The sequence below is a fragment of the Chlamydotis macqueenii genome, chromosome 2 (genome assembly GCF_036417535.1).
Source record: "Chlamydotis macqueenii isolate bChlMac1 chromosome 2, bChlMac1.mat, whole genome shotgun sequence".
NCBI lineage: Eukaryota > Metazoa > Chordata > Aves > Otidiformes > Otididae > Chlamydotis > Chlamydotis macqueenii.
The window spans coordinates 5,931,714-5,947,594 of record NC_141557.1 but is presented as its reverse complement, the minus strand read 5'-3'; the positions used below and the strand labels follow the sequence as shown (position 1 = coordinate 5,947,594).

General features: G+C 46.1%; 1 protein-coding gene across 1 annotated transcript in view; it reads left to right on the top strand.

Moving 5' to 3' along the window:
* Positions 1–15,881, top strand: part of ACVR2B (activin A receptor type 2B) — a 101,029-nt gene that overhangs the window by 10,120 nt on the left and 75,028 nt on the right. The window lies entirely within an intron of this gene.

Below are 15,881 nucleotides of genomic sequence, written 5' to 3'. Positions count from 1 at the left end.
AGAAATTCATTGAGGCCTCAAGCGAGGGATGCGCCATTCTTGCCCTGTCAATATCCCTGATGCTTTTTGTGCGTGGACATGATTTCAAACCGGCTAACGTGCAAAACTTTGAAGCGTGGTACGACCAGATAAAGTCGGCTAAAAATAGGTCTGGATATGAAAGGCAGGCGAAAACTCGGAGGGTGGGGGAGCCGAGGGTCGTTTTACAGGCATTGTTGATAGAGTTTCAGGGTTCCGAGGAGGGAAGATGAATGTCTTTCTGTTATAGTAACAGCTGCTCTCTGTCCATCGGGATCTCGTGTTTGCCGATCCAACTCATAATAATTAAACAAAAGAGTTATTTCATAGCAGCCTCGGTGGAGGATTTTGGTTGGAATTTTATCTTTCTCCATTTAGACTTTTCTTCGCCTGTTAAAGAAAAACATAAAGTTAACCTCTCACCTGGACTGCGTCTCACCTCTTGTCGGATCCAGCTAATTACTATGGGATCTGGCTAATTGCTGCACCGTTAACTGGGCATTCGAAGTTACGTTTTAAAAAAAAAAACCTCAAAGTTTCACTCAAAGTTTCACTAATGCACTTGTCCTTCAAGAGCTCTTCAGGGTTTTTGTGTCCTGAATCCCTGAGCGGTTGCGTGACTCTGTGGGGTTGTTAGTACCTCCCTAGTATGACCGTGTCGTAGGATGTGCAGATTTCTTTTCTTCCTTCCCCTTATTTTGTAGGATGGGTTTGTTTTGGTTGTGGTTTTTTTGTTTGTTTGTTTGTTTGTTTTTCCCCTCTCCTCCACCATTTTGAGAGCAAACAGCCCCAAAGGAGTCCCAGATGCAAAGTGTAGCAGCATTTCGGGAATGAATCTGCATCGTGGGACTTTATTCTGATGATAACTCTGCAAAAGCCCCTGGCATGGGTCAGTCCTTGAGAGGTTGCAGAGGTCTAGAGCAAGGCGAAGCTCAGTTTCTCGGGATCTTCTTGTGTATTCAGCCACAAATATAAGATAATTTGAGGTTACACAGGTACTCTGGAATTAAACATTTCCCAGTCCAAATGGTACGGCGTGGCATGGCACAACTGGTGCCACCGGCTTCAATTCTTTTCCCATCTGGGCAAGATGGGCACGTTTGAGCCGTGTCCCTGTCCTGTCCCATCCCCTGGGCACGGGTTGAGCGAGGCACCGGGCAGAGCCGGGACAACCCTTCCTCCTCTCTGCAGATCTCTCCTACCATTTTATGTCATCGGGCTCTTTCCCTGCGGAGGTTTTCCAGAAGACTGCACCTAGGAATAGCTGGTTTGCAACTGTTTGTCATCACAGTGGCACAGCTTTTTTAAAAAATACGATGAAGCTACCATTCCTTGATGATCACAGGCTTGAATTTATCTAATACTGAAGCACCGTGAGAAGCTACCTGAAGCCCAGGGCTCCCGTCGCAGGATCCTTTCCCAGTTCTTAATGGGATACATGCCTCCGTGAAGCTGCCTTTTGAACCCTATGTGTTAATTTAATACCGTTTACCCTTCTCCGAAGGAGAACAGGCCCAGTTAGGATGGTGAGGTTAAAACCTGAGCTGTGCGATGTTTATATTAATAATTTCCACTGGTGAAATATGGATCTGAGACTTTCCTCATTCATTTAAACCTCATAGTTAATAGGCAATAGTGGAAATGTACCATGTACATGGTTATTGCAGTGACCTGATTTCACATGCATTTCTGATCTAACTTCTGTTTAAAAAAAAAAAAAGAATTATATATAAAATTGATTTTGGGAGCCCTGGGAAGGAGAAGGAAACCATTTATTTCAGCCCCCAAATTCCTTTGAGCTGTAGAAACATTGTCAAAGTAATTGTAGCCTTTTCAGTTTTTTTTTTTTCTGGGTAGATTTCTTTCTGTGTAGTCTCAGAAAAACTGTGCTCTGTTGATGGATGTCACTGGTGGTTTTTTTTTTTTTTTTTTTTTTTTACTGGTGACAAATGTCTCCCAAGGTATTGTTTGAGTGATGTGAAATTGGTTCATGTGTAAAATTCTAGCTTTCCATGAATACTTTACCATGGATCTGTGTATTTCAGCTTCTTCTGGATTAAGGTGTTACACCTTTAGTGGTTTGCTGCGGGATATCATCTTAATCATTTTTGCTGTAATTTAATCATCTTAATTAAAACTGCGTTGAATTGTGGAAAGCAATTTGGGTCTGGAGGGCAGTGGGTTTTGTATTTGTTTGGGTTTTTTGGTGGATTTTTTTTTTTTTTTTTTTGGTCTTGTAAGAAGATGGTAATGGTCTTGGCAAGATTCTGCTAAAAATTAGCACAGTGTACAAAAACTCATGTTGCCAAGATAGTACAGTATTTCTCCAGCTAATTGTGGCCTTGAAGGATATAGTATAAAAGGTCATCTTTGTTAGTGAACTGCAGGCTTCTCCTGCGAGACAGAAATCCATGTCCTTATCAAGGATGAAATCTTGGCTCCTTGGTTACACAATTGAGCTTTGCTATAATTTGGACATCATTAGGCTCTTTATTAAAGCAGCAGAACACTCTTAATCAATCTTGGTGCTTTGCTTTCTTAAATGGACTTTTGTATGCGAATTTGTGTTACAGCTTCCCTTTCTTCTCCTGTTCCACAAGCCTTGTGAAGGGGAAGAGTCTGAAGATGAGGTGGGATGAAAAGTTGGTGGTTTCCCTGTTTCAGGGTGTTCTTTGCCCAGAAGGTTCCCGTTGGTAACATTGGTTTTGAAAGGTGGGATGCTCGACCTCCTCTTCTCATCTTCCTGTGTTAAGAAGAGCCAGGGGGAGACCAATCTGGAAAGAGCAGCCACCCATTTTGGTTTGTGCCATTAAACTTAAAAAAAACCCAAAAAAAACCAAAAAAAAAACCCAACAAAAAAACCCAAAAAACCAAACCACACAAAACTTTATGAAACCAAAATTTAATTTCATAAGTGATTGGCATTACTTTTCTCTTTCTTTAAACCCAAACAAAAGAGTTTAAACTTCTTTTTTTTTTTTTTTTTTTTTTTTTGGGAAAAAAAAAAATCCCAACCCGAAACAGATGTGACACATGGTCATGGGGCAGAATTGTAGGGGAAAGAAAAGTGGGTTTTTTATGCTTTTGCTCCTTTTTCATGTTCTGGGGTTTGTTTTGGTTAGGATGCTGGCACTCCTAGTAATGTATTTTTATGGCTCTGACATATGCATTGTAAAACATAACCAACGCTTAGCATTTCTTTGGTTGCTGGTGCTTTAACCCGTAGATGTTTTTCTAGTTGGATAGACAGATGGATCTTTCCCACTTACTAAGCAGTTAGATCTGATTTTGCACAGCTCTAAAAGTTAGACCCATGCTTTGGCAGAGCTTCATTTGCAAGGTTTTGGAGACCCTAAATTTTGGTGCCTTCCATCGCCTATGTTTGGGTGGATGATGTGCTGGAAGTGTTGGTGTCCTTGAGGCACTCACACGTTTTAGAAACGCTTGCAGCAGCAGGACCAACAGTATCGGATCATCTCTGTAGAGCACTGTCTTCTGCAATATCCCTGCCAACTTCACTTTCGTACATCTTGAAGATGATAATCTGAGAGTGCCACCCCAGTGGGACATGGAAGCGCTGTTATTCGCACGCACAGATGAGGACTGGAGAAGAGAGATGGGGACCGGAGCAATGCTCAGATCTTTGGTGGTTTTTGGGCAAGTTGAAGTCTGTGGTCCCTGATCCCCAAAGGCAGGGGTTTGTACCTGGACCTCTAGATCATCTTGTCGTTCCCATCGTATGTTAGTCCAGGGAAATGCTGGGAGGTAGATACCTACAGTTGTTACTGTTTTAATAATTTAGCATATAGATGGCTTCACCTCAAGCACAGATGCTGTGACAAATGTCTAGTTTTGCAGTCTTTTGATGTACATGCTGTGGCTCTTCTCAGAGTAATGTGTTATGCCTTTAAAAATAATAATTAAAAACGGGAAAAGAGACTGAGTTGTGCTTACGGATGAGGAAAGCTCTGTCCAGGGACTTTTGGCATCCAGCGGCTTCTTTTCAGGCGTCCTGCTTTTCTTCGACTCTGCTTACCGAGGGCTCCTGACCTCATGCTGGTACCACTGTTAGCAGCTTCTTGCTGGATGGATGCACTCCAGAGTGCTCGGTGGCATTTGAAATGAGTTGTGCACTACCTCATTTACAACCCCCTGGTTGGTACTTCCCCAGTTTCTGTCTAACAGATACATGTGTTCTTCAGGAGCTCTCCTCAGGTTTTGCTGGTTCGTGCGAAAATTTGCTCTTTGAGCAATTACAAGAGCCGAGCGTTTCTGCTCTGAAGGGGCAGGCTTTCTTGGGCTGCAAGTTTTTAACGAAAGCCTTAGGTTATGAATGCATCGTCTTCTTGTTAGTGTTCCTCACAGCTTAGCATCCTGTTGGTCTAAGCCGGTTTAACTGTCTCCAGCCTAAATTGAGTGCTGCTTTCAGTATTTATAAACTCTACAACTATTAAAACAAACCAAGCCTCCAGTTGCAGGATTGGCAGCAGGGTTGAAGACAAGGAGTTGTCTCTGAGGAATACATTCTATTATACGTTGGATATAAATCAACTTCTGACTTGTGGGTGTTGGGAGGAAAATTTCCTTGGGGACTTGTAATCCAAAATCAGCCTCCTATAAATCTGCTTGGATCTTCTCCTGAAGCATGTGGCGGTACTGGAGAGCTGGTTATGGATGTAGAGCGTGGACCGGAGAGTGTGAAATACTACTACTCCTTCCCTTCCATCACCACGCTGGACAGATGGGTCCGAGGAGCGGATTATTTTCAATATGTTAGAAGTGATGAGTTCATTGTCCTGTGCTCTCCCTCGCTCCCAGTAAAACCTGCAGACTTGGCTTTGGATACTGGTAGTTGAAAGCAACTGACAACAAATGTAACTGGGCTGGTTTTATTTGCTTTCTGGGGCTTCACGTGCAAGAACGCACATTGGTTGCATTTTTGTGCTTTTTATATTTCTTTTCTAGTTCCTTGAGGGCTGGAAAATATTTTTCTTTAAATGGAAGGTGATGTTTTACATCTTCTGAATGTCTCCGAGAGATGGGTTTGTAGCAGACAAAAATCCAGCTCTTCCCTGGGTAGTGAGAAATCCTGGGAAGGAAGAACGGGGTGGGAACTGATGCCACTGTATCTGCAGGGACAGGTTGGCTCTTGCCAGCTGGATGTGATGGTGTCATTGCACGCGTTCTTCAGTCAAAGAGGTTGGTGTGGTTTTTTTTTTTTTTTGTGTCTTTTTGTGGTGCCACGCAGTTGCTAGCAGCTTTCTTACTGCTGCAGGTTAAGGTACCGCTCGAAGGACGGGTTATGTGAGCAGCTCTGTCCCTTTGGGGGCTTTCCATGAAGAGCAGAGTGTGATTGATGTCCCTGAGCTCTTTGTAGTTGGTGAGATTTTCCCCAGAGTGGTAAACCATTCTTACGGCAGCTCTAAAATGTCATCCCTGCTCTGTGCTAGAACACCACCAGCGATTAGGGCAGCTTTGTTCTCTTTGGCTGCCTGCTGGGTTCGTCGGCCTCGAGACGCAGGAGGCTGCAGGATCAGGCATCTCCTACAAGATGTAGGAGTTGTCCCTACCTTGTGTTGGTCACCTCCTCTTCATCCCTGAGTCCATCCTGGTTTGCAGATCCCTCAGATGTGGTGTTTACAGATTTCTCCTAATGGGAAACGTGGACAGTAGGAAGTGATATATGGACATGGTTTGTGGGTTTTCATTAACCTTTTTCTATAACTTCTCACACAACTTGCTTTTTATTTTTTTTCTTTTGGTTTTTACTTTTTTTTTCTTGCTTCTTTTTCTGGTTTTTACTTCTTTCTTTTTTTTTTTCTTTCTCCCTTTTGGTTGTGCTCTCTCCACCTTTCTCTCTCTTTAGAAGAAATTGTCAGTTCTGACTTCAGTAAATGTTTTCTCACTTGTCAGAACAAAAGCAGCTGAGCCCGGTGATTCTTTTTTTTTGTGCGTGTGTGTGCAGGGAACGTGTCGGGGTGTTTTTACAGGCACTGCTGCCGAGCTTGTCAGCAGCGGCTGGGCCAGAAAAGCCAGGGTCCTTTACAGATTACATATCTTTACAGATTTTTATCTCCAGTTTGCCGGGAAGGGTAGCCTGAAGTCGGTCTTGGTGGTTCAGCGGAGGAGAAGGCTGTAACCTTCTGAGGGAGGCTGAGAGAGTTGGGGCTGTTCAGCCTGGAGAAGAGGAGGCTCTGGGGAGGCCTTATAGCGGCCTTCCAGTACCTCAAGGGGGCCTACAGGAAAGATGGGGAGAAACTCTTCAGCAGGGCCTGTTGTGATAGGATGAGGTGTAATGGATTTAAAATAGAGTGAGGTAGATTTTTTACAGTGAGGGTGGTAGAACACTGGCCCAGGTGTCTCAGAGAGGTGGTGGATGCCCCATCCCTGGGAACATTCGAGGCCAGGTTGGATGAGGCTCTGAGCAACCTGATCTGGTTGGAGATGTCCTTGCTCCTTGCAGGGGGGTTGGACTAGAAGACCTTTGAAGGTCCCTTCCAACCCAAAGTGTTCTGTGATTCTAACCACCACCCACATGGTGCCATTGCCAACTGACCTGTCCTCCTGCCTGCTAGCAGGGGAGAAGGGTGGTGGGTGCTGCGGGCAGGGACCCTCTCACAGCATCTCCGTCACCAGAGAGGAGTCATCCTGCGGTGATGGTTGTGTTGGTCCCTCTGCTTTTGCAATGAACTCAGTTCGCTTTCCCTCCCCGCATCCCTGTTGCTCCTCACAGCTAGAGGAGCCTAGCTGGAAATAGGGAAACCCATTCGTGCCCTTTCCCCATTGAAGGGAAGGTCCTCTCTGCCTCGCTCTTTGAGTCCTAGTGACAAATGATTTGCCATTAGTCAGGAGTCCTTACAGCCATGTGGGATAAAGGCTTTTATTTATCTTTCTCCCAAGTGGCTGTTGGGGGTGGATGCTTGCGATTCTTTATGCATATTTCTTCTCCTGCTCCTTCTGTTCAAAGGACCCTGGAGAGGAGCTGAACCAAACCCCTTGGGCTGGAGCATCCCTCTGCCCTGGAATGAGCTCCTATTCCCAACACAACCACGCGTGTCCAGATTTTTTGCAAAGTCCAGGCAGTGCCTGCTGTGATCCGATGCATTTTGGCTGTGATTTAAAGATGTTAGATGGTCCTCTAGATAGATGTTAGATGCTCATCCCTCCCCCTCTTCCCCTGTGATATGTGGGACGCCGTTACCTATAGCAGTTGTGTTGTTTGGTGAAGGACGAGCTGTCGGGAGTTAAATCCAAACAGGCAGCAGGTAACTGGGCTGAATTAAACCAGTAATACTCTGCTAAACTCCTTTCTCTCCCCTTGCGTCTTTGGAAATGCCATTTATCTGGACTGTAAATTAAATTATTGGTGTTGATGTCGCTTCAAAGAGGCTGCAAGAATGAGTTAATGCGAGCTCCTGAGAGAGGTCTCCTGAGAAAGGCCCCTCTTAGTAAAATGTTAAGGCATCTTTTTTCTCTCTTCTGTTCTAACTTTGGAAAATTAGGGAAATAATAATTCTGTCTTTTCCACTTCAACTTTCATGATACATTTACAAAGGGGAGAAAAAAAGCCCTGTAAATGTCTTAAGTACTGTCTTTGCTTGCAGGCTTCGTCGTAAAAATATTTATTGAGGCCTCACTGGCTTAGTGTTGTGGTCAGCATTATGAAAGTAATGTTTTTGTTTGGTTTTTTTTTTAATGGTGCTTAAAAAAAACCCAACCAACCAACCAAGAAAACCCTCATAGGCTGCAAATACTTGTTTCCCTGGCTTTTTGGTATTTCTTTACCAGATATGAACCTGAAAAGGAGTGATTGCTTTCTGTTGTCAAAGCTGAGGTAGGGGTGGAAAATGGATGTTCAAAATAATGCTACGGTTCAGTAGTATGCAGAGATTTTCCTAAAAACGGTATAAAAGCGGTACTTTTTTTTTTTTTTTTTTTGGTGGGTTGTTTTTTGACGCTCTTCATTTTGGAGCTGTGGAGGGCCCAGTTCCCAGGGAAGAGAAGGAAGGGGGATGAAGGGGACCATTGCCCCGTAACACAATTTGGAGAGGAAGGAGTGGGGCACTGGGAGGATTTGCAGGAGGAGAGACAGGACGGCCTGTCAGTGCTTCCTTTCACCACTTCCCTTCCCTTCTTGTTTCTCCACCTCTTCTGCTTCCGGATCTTGGTATCACGCGACTTTTGATACCTGCATCTGTTAGTCCCTTTGCTAAACCCCATCCATGGAAATCACGCTGGTGCCCATCCCTTGGGGCTGGATGAGCGGCCCTTGGGTATGCGGTGGTGCGGGAAGGTGGTGGGACGCGCTGGCGTGCGAGCGTAGCAGGGGGCTGGCCCGCGCAGTGGTTCTTGTGGGTTTCCTGGGATGGGAATGAGCGATGATAAAGTAACGGGGAGATTTTCCTGAGCTTTCTCAGCACTGATGCTCGCTTTGAATTTCTCGTGGAGAAATGAATGCTTGTTGTCAGACGTGTAGTTGAAAACATAAACCAGTTGTGAGGCACTTGTGGATCCCAGAGCAGTGCTTGGAGATCCCTGTTGTCAGGAAAATGCAGGGGTAAAAAACAGCTTGGAAGGTATTTAAGAGTCTCAGGCTGGTATCTTTTAATGAGATGTAGCTGCCTGAGTTTTTTTTGCTGTTTGTGTCTCAGTGAAGACCAGGGGCTCGCTCCTATTGTGAGCTGTGGTGGCACGTAGCCAGGGCTGGAAGCTGGGGCTGATGCTGACCGTAACCGAGATCAGATTTGGGTGGAAGAGATGGGCTTTCTGGAAGTGACTGACGAACTAATTCCCTCATTTGTCAGTGAGAGTACAGACTTTGGAAACCTTGTGCCCATACTGGCCAAAAAAAGACAAAAACAGTTGGGATGAGTTTCTATAATGGGGATATTGCTCCAAAACCCAGCAGTGATTTCTTGTTTCTTGCCTGCCAGAGCACGCTGTAACCTCTCCTCCTTGAGCAGTTTGGTAGCTGACACAAACCCTATTTCTCAAGTAAAAAAAAAAATCATCTTTTCCACGAAACACAAAGGTTGACGTGTGTATGTGCAAACCTTCTGTCTGTGAAGGGAATAATGTAACCTCTGTCCTTCTGGGCTTCACCTCAGTTGATCTGTACCATGCGTCCTTCAAGGTAAGCTGGGTAAGTGGCTAGCAGTCAAGGCAGGGAAAGAGAAATCCCTTTTGAGGCTGACCTGATGCCATCTGACATTTTGCTTATTTGAGAAGAGGGAGGTTTGGTATGGAAATGGCAGGGCTGGTTCTGAGCTGCTGCAGCCCCCTACTCTGTATTAATCTTGAAGGTGAATTAAAGCTTTATAAAACAAGATTTTTACTCTGCAGTAAAGACTTTCCTTCCACTGGACACCTGAGTCTGCTTGAATCCTTGTCATGCTTACGTACCTCCCTTGAAGCATGTTGAGAAGCCGTTGTATACCTAGTTAAACATGGGCATTAATTCTGTAAAATTAAAGCCTCCTTAATTATCCCCCCTACTTAGGTTTTATGGATGACGTGGTGCACCTTCCCTGCTTGTAAGTGAGGCCAGTATATTCCTGCTCTCTCTTCAGCCCTCCTCCTTGGAGAAGCTGAAAGTTGACAGTGTGCTTTGAAGACGAAGCAGTTATCACTGCAGCCTCTCTGCTCTCTGGCAGAGCAATCCTTTCCCTTAGGAAGCATTTAGGTAGAGGTTACAGAAAATAAAGCACCTCTCTGTACTGCAATGTTTTTTCTTTAAGTGGGGTCTACAATTTATAAACACAGGAAATTCAGGCTGCTGCTCTGCTTGCTTTCTCAGTCTTTGTGAAACGGCATTGGCTTCGAGGTGTGTTGATACTTTCTCTTGACCTCGTGCCAGGGCGAGGGTTTCTCGAGTCTGCCGTCCAGCTTTCCGTGACCATACAGTTTGGAGCGTGCCACCGGCACGCAGCAGATACGAGTGGTCCCGCCTTGGCAGGGAGCCGTAATCTGCCCTGCTCTTATTCCAGCGACTGGGACTGGCAGAACAGGTGCAGCCGCTGCGGAGAAGTTTAAGGCAGTGAAACTCCTGTCGTTGGGAATAGAAACGGCACTTTTACTTTCAAGTTTGTGTTTTTTTTCCACTTTTGCCTGGTGCATATGATGTCTCTAGGAGGAAAGGCAGCATCTCTTCTGCTGATCCCTTCTCTCCCAACATCCAGCAGCTGGCTGGTGAGGCGGCTGCTCCTCTGTCCCATCCGCATGCCGCTTGGTGCACCAGCGTGCTGGGCTGGGGTTGCGTTTCTCATCGTGCTCTCCACAGGGTGCAACCAAAGAGTGGGAAGAGCCAGAAGAAAGATGTGATGATCCCCATTCCATGGGATCATAGGGAGAGGAGCGCTGGTGCCGCGAGCGAGCCAGGCGCTCTGCTGTTACGCTTTCTGCCCATATCTCCTTCTATAGTTGCATCTCATCCAACATTCCTGATTTTCCTTGGCCCAGCGCTCGTTTCCATGATGCCCTGCTGGGTGCTCTTTAGAGTTTACTGTAATCTAGACATTGGCTCTGTGTGTTCTGTGGGCCACCGGCCAGGCTGTGGGACGGCAGCCGCTCTCTGAGGTGAAGTGCCGCGGTCTTGGGGACATCAGCATGGCTGTCCCGCCCTGGATGCATGTTGAGATGGGCCAAGGGGTGATGAGCGTGTACAGTCGGTGGGATGAGGGGTGCAGTAGGAAGGTGAAGGACATCTGTGGATCCTCAGCAGAGCCATCCCAGTAGCTTCCACCCAGCTGGAGGGTGTGTGTGGTGGCTCTTCCGTACTTCTCATTTCCAGGCAGTAGTGTGTATTTTGGAGAGCTATTTGGGATTTTTCTTCCTTAGAAGAAATTGCACAGAAAAGCTGCTGTTGTCCTGGCAGGATGACTTTTGAGAGTGCCCTCTAATTCGAAATCACAGCTGAACCAAGACTAGCATCTTTTTGCTTTTTAAATCATCCAGACTTTTTCTTGTCTTTGAAAGCAGCAGCAGCACTGCAAAACTCTCCAGCTGCCGTTACGAAATGAGTGAGTTATTCTAGCTAAATTGAGTAGATTGGACTGGAAGCACTTCTGGAAATACTCTGCAGGTTGTGGACCAGCTGTTGGCAAAACTAGCCAGGGTTTCATCCACCCTGGGCCCCAAAAAAGAAATGGTATTTTGCCATAGTGGTTCCCCCCTGCTCCCCTCTTTATTCTGCTACAAGCACAATCCTGCACTTTTTAATTAAAAAAATTGGGTTGTCTCAGCACTGGGAGAGGGCTGTAAGTCTGCGGCGTGGAAAGGGCAGTCATTTCTTTCATGGTAGCTGGTTTCTCTGCCTCTGTCGGGTGGTTGGTGACCTGAGACAACAGCATGTGTGATCGGATAGAGTGGAGGGAGCTTTTTTTTTTTTTTTTTTTTTTTTTTTTTCTTTCTCATAGCAGAGTTTTCCTTGCCTTTCCAACCTCCTTCATGGGCTGACTCTGCTGCACCTGACGAGTGGCCCGGCAGCAGAGGGAGTAAAGGAAGAGTTTGGATAATTGAGATAACTCAGCAGAGCATCTGTTGGGGAGCAGGATGTCCCCTTGGGGACAGGTAGACCCATGCTGGTCTTAATCCAGCCTGGCACTTGCGAGCATCTCCATTCTCTCTGGTAGTCTCTCCACATCCGCCTCGGTCTAATGCTCTTGGGTCCAATCCAGTTTCTTGGAAATTGTCTACCTTCCCGAGAGCATATCCTAACTTTATTTCAGGGCTGTGGTGCACAAAGGCTTTCAAGCCTCCTTCCCTGCCTGAGCAGCTGGGTCTGGATGGGGACACGGTTAGGTGACCTCCCAGGACCTCACTTTTCTGTGGGTGAGAACTTCCCTGCTTTGCTTTTGTGAATGATTTTAGGGTGGTATAACTATCATACAACTGTTACCTTACAGTAAAAATAGCAATTTTGGTGGAATTTTGCTCTTTAGCTGCTTTATCTTAACTCAAGTTGTAGCTTCAATGAAAATTTTGTCCTGCTGTGTGTGGCGTTAGAGACCCTGGATACCTCGTCTGAAACCCAAAAGCACGCGATGAACGCCATGGGTAGCTTTACTAGGTGTCCTTGAGATTGCGGTGCCATGATACACTGCTTTCAAATGCTACGTGCGCTGTTTGGCCAGGACTTCTCGTTGTGGACTCCACGTGCTCGGAACAGCACTGCTTTCCTCTAGGCAAGAGAAAGGAGGATCTAAGGGGGCTCAAATTGCCGCAATCGGTCTCGGAAATCCTCTGCCTGACCGTGTTGAGCAAGTGCCTTGCTTCTGGCATCGGTGGGGAGGGATATCGCCCTTTGGAAACGTTTCAGAAGCGTGAAATGCTGTCCCTCCCAGCGTGCCGACCCCGTGAGGCGGAATTTTTCCCCTGCGCCCTCACAGAATTTTTACCTCAAATTTTTCAAATTTGCATTATCGGTGCAAATTACTTTCTCTTCTCTCCTAGATGTAAAAAACCTTCTTGAATGGCCGATCTTGCTCTCTGAGGAGTTATTTGAGCGCAGTAGGTCATCAATGTATTGCACGTATTACGGCCATGCCTTGGCATTTGTTTTGCGTTTGTAATCCAACACCCAGCTGCTTCGGCCTCAAACTCCAGGCAGCTACTTAGCGGTTCAGCTCGTGTTGAGGAATGCATTGTGGTGCTGTTTACTTCATTATGTGCAAGGCTTATGTGGAGTACAGTGAGGTTCAATTAAAATTAAAAAAAAAAAAACCAAACCCAAAACAAACCCGAAGGTGAAAACACAGGCTAGGAAATGAAAGCTTAATATAGATGTTAACCCAGGTCAGGGTAAAGAGGAAAATTTGTGTCATTGCAAGCATTCTTGATGGTGAGGGCAGAGATTACTTAGAGGGTGATAGGGAACTGGACCAAAAAAAAAATAAAAGGCATCCATCTACTTCTCGGCTGCAGCTGTTCTGCTGCTTCTCCATCTCTGGCTGAGCAAAAAGCACTGAGAAACCCCACCCAGGGCAGTGAATGGGGCTTTCCTCAGGTTTTGCTGGTGCTGATCTAAATTAATGCTTCAGTTGCAGACTTGGCGGATGGTTCCACCCCGCCTTTCCGCATCCCCAAACTCCCCAGTTTCACTGAAGGGCTGTGGGGAGAGTTGCCCTGTGCCTCAGTTCGTATCCGAGCATGGTAGTGACGGTGCATGAAGCGGAGGCGAATTGAATTCATTACGTTTAGCTGGATAATTAGGATGCTGGTAGCTGGTTATGTAAAGGGTGGTAGTAAGCAAAGCTTTTGATCAGCTGATGAGGATTTTCCACATATTCCTGCTGAGGCTCTTTAAGTCTCCTGGGGGCTGAGGAGCAGTGGTGGCTCATAAGAGGATATAAGGTACAGAAATCTTCCTGCTCCGGGAGAAGGGGGAGAGGGCAGAGCTCTTCCCGCTCCTTAGCAGGTGGAGATTGTCACGACGGCGTCTTCTCGATCACGGAATAGCTTCTCATGACAGATGAATGTGTTGTCTCCGAAATGAGGAGTGATTAATGGGGGGGCTATTCCCGTCCCCATGCTGCAACAGCTGGTGCTGGAGGAGGGATCTGAGGATAAGGAAAAATTCAGGGAGCTCGGCCCTTCTCCCTGACAGTCGCTCTCGTGGATGAATTTCATGGGATCAGGGTGAGGGTGGCTAGTTGGACTCCAACTTTGGGCTGACCGCAGCAGGGGATATGTGTTGGGTGGTGCCAGAAAAAGTGAAAAATGTGCTTTTTCTGAACTGGAAGTGCGACGTGTGTGTGTTTGTAGTCTCTTGGAAAAGCTGCTGCACTGCAGTGGTACCTGCCAGTGCTCCAGCAAACAGGGCGATGCTCAGTCACAGGGCTTTGCTGGTCCGAAGTGTTCGTACCCAGCCGGATCACTTTGTGATCACTTTGTGGTTTTGCTGGAAAAAAAGAGCAATAACCTTATGACCTGGGAAGAATAAAGGTGGAATTAGGATATAAATCTCAAGGCAGCTTGACTGTGTGACCTGGGTGCCCTGCACAGCAGGGTTTTCTTTTAAATATAGGGCTAGAGAGCACTCATTCCAGTTTTGGGCTGGGGATTTTTTTGGTTTACCCATTTGTCATTGGGCCTTCTAAAGATGATATTGCCCCTTTTAGCTCCTCACTGTTCTTGTGTGGAAGGAACAAGTGGCATTCCCCGTAATGGTACAAGGATACATCCAGTGAGGAGGCCTGGGGTGCCGGATGGATGCAGCTATCTGACAGAGCAGGTTTAAAGTGCACTTGGGTTTATTTGAGAAAAAAAAAATCCCTTGGCATATGTAGCCGCATCTCACTTGGCATTTATTTTTTGGGTTCGGAGATCTGCTTTAAAGCTCGTGTATCACTGACGTGACTTTGAGGGATGCCGTTATATCCAGCAAGCAAACTGTGCTGGGGTCTAGGAAGGGTTTAAAGAGTAAAGGTTGGAGCCCTGACCTTTTCCACGTGTCGTGTTTTGGGTGGGATTCTGCTGCAGAGCCTGGTGTCTGCCTGCCCTGTGCCTGTGGCTGGAGTCAGGGCTTTATCAGCCTAACTCAGCATCGCTTATCAAATCCCTGGACAGGAGTTTAGTTTCAGTGCCAAAAAGAGAAACTCGGGGGTTTTTTTTTGGGTTTTTTTTTTTTTTGGTTTTTTTTTATGCAGAGGAATGAAATTTGAGAGAGATGAGAGAGACTGTGGTCCTCTCCTGCTCCACTTCCCAGGGCGCTGAACTGATGGAGGCTGGGGAGTGAGGTGGGACATCTCCCCATGGGTCTCCTAAAAATGGGTGCGGAGGGCAGCATCCTTTAAAGGCATCTCTGCACCGTGCTCCCGTGTTAAAATGAGAAGGGAGGGAAAAATAAATCTAAGCCTATTTGTAACAAAGCAAATAAGAGGAACTAGTATTTTATTGAGAAGGGACTGACACATGCCTTATTTCCAATAAGCTCTTTGTCCTTTAGAGCGGCAGTGAAGAAGGATCTCCCTGCCTCAAAGCTGATGCTTCCAGAAGGGTTTCCTCCATGTACAGCAGTAGTCTTTAGATTCAGAGAGGTGTTGGAAGCTGCAAACGTCTTCAGCTGCGAAATGGTTATTATCCAGCTATTTTTGTAGCAGAGGGCATGTAAAAGTGGCTGTGTGGATTTCATTTGCCTGTTTTCCCTGTCAGCATAGGTTAGGTATCTTGTCATACTCCGCGGTGCCTTTCATTAAAGTGGTTTCCAAGCAATAGCACTTCAGTGATTTTGTTTTCTTTCTTTCTCTCCCTACTTTTCTGTCGGCACATTTCAGGTTTGAGAAGAGCCAGAAAAAGCCAGGAGTGTTTTGGGTGCGTTCTCACCTAACCTGCAAATTCTCCCCTGCAATCTGGGACCAACTCCTACCTGTGCCCCATTTTTCCAGACTCCCAAACCTTTGCTGTACCGGGCTTAAAAAAAAAAAAAAATTAGCTGATGCCTTCTTCTGTATTATGGGATATTCTAAAAATAGTGTGCTGCCCTTTTTAACGGAAGCATGTATTATTAAAGAAAGAATGAATAGGTGACGGAACCAGAATAAAATCCCCCTTCTTCTCGCTGAAGCTTTAAAAACCTCTGAACCAAAATATGTGACCCTCTTGAAAACAGGAGCAACTGCTCGGGAGCTGCAGTGTAAACTTTGAATTTCTCAGCTTGTAGCAAGGTGGTTGCTTGCCTTTGCAGATTTAGTTCCCAGGTGATAGGTGTGGGGATTTTTTTGGGTGTGTTTTTTTTGTTTGGTTTGGGGGAGGGGGTTGGGTTTTTTTGTTTTTGTTTTTTTTTCCTCCAAGAGGAGCAGCAGCAAGGATGGAGCTGGAATCAGCATCTTCCCATCCTCTCTGTGCCCTTGCATTTCTACCAGGTG